Source organism: Podarcis vaucheri, assembly GCF_965113315.1.
Source record: "Podarcis vaucheri genome assembly, chromosome: 6".
NCBI lineage: Eukaryota > Metazoa > Chordata > Lepidosauria > Squamata > Lacertidae > Podarcis > Podarcis vaucheri.
This window is the reverse complement of record NC_138764.1, coordinates 9772306-9777677: the sequence shown is the minus strand read 5'-3', so window position 1 is coordinate 9777677 and position 5372 is coordinate 9772306. Positions and strand designations below refer to the sequence as shown.

Below are 5372 nucleotides of genomic sequence, written 5' to 3'. Positions count from 1 at the left end.
CATCTTACACCTATTGGTTCCTTCTTATCTTCTTTCAGCTAATGCCTTTGCGTGCAAGCATGAAAGCGGAGAAATATCGTGAGATCCCTCTGGGGACGCCACTGTTTGACATTGGTTATGAGGATTGCATGATATGGGCTAGACCCCCCCCCCAATGCTCCCCACCTGCAAGCCAGGAGACAAAAGAAAGAAGAATTTTTCAGAAGTGGATGTGGTGCCGTAGAGAAATCAATACTTGTGGTAGGCGCGCACATTTTTCTTGTTTGGCTTATTTTTGTACTGTACTAAAAATCTCCAAACCTGTCTGGACAGAGACAATAGTGGGGCAAAATAAACAAACCCCACAGAAAGGAGTCCCTTCCCAAGAGCGATGTCGCTTACCAGGGCACTGGTGAGATCACTGTGCCCCCCTGCCCCATCCAAGTACGCAGCAGGGACGCCCCAGTCAGGAGGGTGAAAGGGCAGCACCTCTCCCTGGGAGCAAGGATCCTATGACATCACCTTTGCCTCCCTTGAAAATACTTGCCCACCTCTCACCTGAGTGCTCTGCATATGCCATGTTAGGCAAATTCAAGGAGAACAAGGCTTTCAGTGACTCTAGTCATAAATGGAGTCAAATGTAGAGATGGGCAGTTTGCCTAGACAAACAAATTGGGGGGGACCATCAATACCTCTGTGTTTTTCTGGGGAAGTGAGGCATGATGCTGGAGACAAGAAGGAAGTACCGTATTTTTCGCTCTATAAGACGCACCAGACCACAAGACGCACCTAGTGTTTGGAGGAGGAAAACAAGAAAAAAAATATTCTGAATCTCAGAAGCCAGAACAGCAGTGAAAGCAGCAACCCCTCTTGCTGTTCTGGCTTCTGGGATAGCTGCGCAGCCTGCATTCGCTCCATAAGATGCACACACATTTCCCCTTACTTTTTAGGAGGGAAAAAGTGAGTCTTATAGAGCAAAAAATACGGTACTTTATGTGGCACATAGTGAAACTGGAATGCATCACCAGAAGATGTCATTGTGAGCGTGGTGTTTAAAAAAGGATTAGACAAATCAACACCCAACCAGCCATGATGGCTATGCACTACCTTCAAGAGAAAAGAATTGTAATGGGAGATCGACATTGCACTCAGGCTCTGCTCGTGGGCTTTTTATAGGCATCTGGTAGGTCACTATGGGGATGCGAGTGGCGCTGTGGGTTAAACCACAGATCCTAGGACTTGCCGATCAGAAGGTTGGTGGTTCGAATCCCAGCAACAGGGTGAGCTCCTGTTGCTCAGTCCCTGCTCCTGCCAACCTAGCAGCTTGAAAGCATGTCAAAGTGCAAGTAGATAAATAGGTACTACTCCAGGGGGGGAAGGTAAACGGCGTTTCCGTGCGCTGCTCTGGTTCGCCAGAAGTGGCTTAGTCATGCTGGCCACATGACCCGGAAGCTGTACGCCGGCTCCCTCGGCCAATAAAGCGAGATGAGCACCGCAACCCAAGAGTCGCCCAACACTGGACCTAATGGTCAGGAGTCCCTTTACCTTTACCTTTAGGTCACTATGAGAAATGGGGTCCTGGACTAGATTCACCTTTGGTCTGATCTTGCAGGGCTCTTAGGTCCTTATGCTGCCCTCCCCACTCTGATGTCCTCTAGATGTTCTGGACTGCAGTTCCCATAATCTCTGACCACTGGTCATGCTGGGTGGGGCTGATGGGAGTTGTAGCCCAAAACGTCTGGAAGGCACAAGGTTGGAGAAGGCTGTTCCCGTGTTATGACAGCAGGGAGCAACATGTTGCATTAGATGGAGCTTGGTGTGATCTAGGAAGGCATTTCTCGCAGTCTTCAATCGACACTCGGTTCCCTTCGTTAGGACATGTCTTGAGACAAAGCCATGAGTCCTCAGCAACTTCCTCCTTTTTTTCCTGGTTCCTACTTGCCAAATTCCCCTTTGTGGAAGGATTCCAAAGCTTGTTGAAGTCAACGAGCAGCTGTCCTTTGTCAAGGTGCTCCTCCGCTGTCGCCTCGCAGAATAATGTATGATTGGCTTCTGCTGTTTGGTACAATGCACATAATATCCCCGGGCCACGGAGCTCTGCGATGCAAAAGGAGGGGCCTCTGCTCTGTAAAAAGCGCACGCTGCTCTCGCCGTGCCAGAGAATAATAGCCCTTTGCCACGGAAAGCTTGACACATAAAAGTTTATGCCTGCCAGTTGTCAAGGCCACTGAACTCCTTTCGGCTCGGCGGCGTGTGCTACACTTCAGCCAGATACGTGCAGAGCGGTCTGTTAGCAGGGCAAGAGCTTTGAAATGCGAGCGAGAATTGTGTGCCGTGCTGCAAGCCGAGGCCCAATCGTGACCCTTCTTTGGAGAGTGGACTCCGAGCTAATCACGCTGATTAGTAGCAAAACTTTCTCAAAAGCTCGGCTTGACGGGTTGTGATTCCCCATCAACAAGGAAGAAATTGCGGCGTATTGTTCAAACCGAGTCTCCGAAGCAAGAGCACGAAATCCTGAACAACGGAGAGGGAGGGGGTGTAAGAAAGAAGGCAAGAAAAACAACAAGGGAGCCTGCAGGACAGCTGCCCTGGTGATGGGAGGTTTGGGTTCATTGTTGTTATGGAAATTACGGGGGGGGGGCACATCTTTAAAGTTGTTAAATGTTATGCCTGAATGTATCCTTTCAACTTGACAGCTCAGGGAAGTTACCTAGCTTTAAAAATATTATATAAAATCAACTCCTTTGCCAGTTTCCTCCATTCCAAAGCTATTTTCCCCTTGAAAAAGGACTCCAGGAAGTTCCCAGAGGTGGCAATTGCTGAGCTGATTGTTGGCCAAGGAAAGCCTAATCCAATCACCAAACTTGCCAAGGGGTCCAGACATGCAAAGGAAGTTCCATTGTACTTTGGGTGGTGGGACTTCAGAGGTGTTTGCCTATGCTGATCTTATACCCGGGTCTTGCCCTGACATGTTTGCTTATGCTAATCTTGTACCAAGGACTTGTCTGGACATGTTTGCCAAGGTTGAACTAGTGTAACCCCTGTCTACCCCTCCCCTTTTGTGACATGTCAGTGATGTATCAATGATGCTGTACGAACTGTATTCTGGGATATGGTAGGAAAGTTTTAAAAGTCATGGTCACCCCACCCTCAGGGTTCAAAATTCCTCTCTGAACCTGCTGTGCAATAAACTTTGGTCTACAGCTATTTGCTCTGGTTGGTGGCTGGACTCCTTCCTTTATTCCACAGGGACCCGCGGGCTCTGCCCAACAAGCTGGGTGACTGAGCAGCCTCACACCTAGATTTTTCCGTAACCATTGTGTAGAGTGCCTTTTGCTTGTTTCCAGGCAGGCTTGCCTCCACACAAGGGCAGGATTCTAAGCTCAATCCACAGTTCAGCAAAACAAAAAGCCATTATAGCGTTACTTCTTTAAGTCATAAGAGATCCAAGTCACTGCTTTGTGTGGGGCAAGATTGGACCTCCAAACAAGCCTCCACCCTCCAGCAAAGCCACTGTCTCCCCCTATCCCTACTACAATGTTCTTACGTGGGTCCCTGCATGTGAGGGACTAGAAATTAGGAAAATAGGAAAAAGGCGCCTCATGTCTTTCCATTCTGCAAACAAACACAAACTCTCGATTTGTGAATGCAATGCCACAGATTGCATAGATGTTGCTGGTGCCACCCTAACTAAAACGAGGGCAAGCAGCAGCAGTGTACCTCGTAGCTGGGCCTAAGTGGATCGTGTTTGCATTTTGCTTTGTTTTCAGGTATTCCCAGGATTGGTTGTGGTCAAGGGCAACGTCATGTGAACAGTGCCCAGAAATCTTGGACTCAGACAGCCTCAGACTAACAATAAAGCCCCATGTGGACAAGCCCTCTGTTCCACCACTGCCACTGCTCTCCTGTTAGCTGATCATGCTGCCTGTTTTGAGTGAAAGGAAACACTCTTCACTCAAAAGAAGAATCACCCAAGAGCAGTATGAACTCAGAAGTGGTCTGGACTCCATCTTGCAGCAGCTGGCAGTTGCAGTCTCATTCTCTTGCACTTTGGACAGAAAACCACCATTTTTATTTTTATTTTTATTAAAAGTAAAAGGACCCCTGACAGTAAAGTCCAGTCACGAACGATTCTGGGGTTGTGTCTTTACAGCCCGAGGGAGCCGGAATTTGTCCGCTCCGCAGACAGTTTTTCTGGGTCATGTGGCCAGCATGACTAAGCTGCTTCTGGCGCAATGAAACACCAACACCAGAGCAGCACACGGAAACACCATTTACCTTCCCACCAGAGTGGTACCTATTTATCTACTTGCACTTTTTGGTGTGCTTTTGAACTGCTAGGTTGGCAGGAGCTGGGACTGGGCAATGGGAGCTCATCCCGTCGCAAGGATTTGAACCGCCGACTTTTTGATTGGCAAGCCCAAGGCTCAGTGGTTTAGACCACAGCGCCCCCAGCGCCCCCATTTATTTATTAATGATAATAAAGTTGTCACCCTCTGGAACTCTCTTGGAAGGGCCTCAGATGATGATTGCACGGTTTGTGTCCGTTCCTATGGGGAGAGGCAGTCCTTGAGGTATTGAAACATCTGTAGTGGAAAAGGCTGAGTCTGTGCAGAAAGCAACGGATGAGGAAAAATGCCAGCCCTTGGTTCCTGGCCTATCCCATCATGTCACTCGACTGCTGGAGCCATTGCATGAGAATGTTTCATCGAAGCTAAGCTGTGCAATGTCTAGAAATTAAGATGTACTTAACTCAAGTCGATAGCACTAGCCCAAGAAACAGATGCTCTAGCAGTAAGCAGTTTCGCCACGAACAGCTCTTGCGGAGGTAAAATACATGGAAAATAAGAATTTATAGCATTTTTGAGCGTCTGAAGCACTCTGCATACATTATTTCAATATTTATTATTATCATTTATTTACAATGCTTTTCTCTCAAGTCCCTCTGCACTCAGGGCAGCTTTTAGTTGAAGATAACAACTGTGTCTTAAATCAAGTCTGTAAAGCAGGCCATTACTATTGACCCCTGTTGACCCCATGGTTTGCAGTGGGGTGGGGATGGTGGCCAAGACAGCAGCTGGCCCACGGCCCCTTCATGGGCTTGTGGGTGAAGTGCAATGGGAAGATGTGGCTTCCTGACTCGCAACTCACAGGATTCCTAATATTTCATTCATGACCTTTGTCGTCTGCCCTCCTACCAAGGAGCCCAGGGGATGGGTGGGGAGGTATCCCCCTTATTTATAGTATTAATATTATTAGTGTTATTATCTTATTGTTAAATTTATGTCCTGCCCTTCCTCCCGAAAGAGCCCAGGTTGGCAAACACATAAGATAAAACAATAAAAACAGCCCAAAGCATCTTAAAACACATGTGTGGTCATATACACATTGCT

The 5372-nt window shown here is 47.8% G+C and overlaps 1 long non-coding RNA gene across 1 annotated transcript; it reads right to left on the bottom strand.

Moving 5' to 3' along the window:
- Nucleotides 1-2166: 2166 nt before the first annotated feature.
- LOC309535749 lies at nt 2167-3291 on the bottom strand. Its single transcript, XR_014221382.1, has 2 exons — nt 2932-3291; nt 2167-2493 (listed from the first exon to the last, which is right to left on the bottom strand). It is a non-coding gene; the product is annotated as an uncharacterized lncRNA (long non-coding RNA).
- Nucleotides 3292-5372: the final 2081 nt, after the last annotated feature.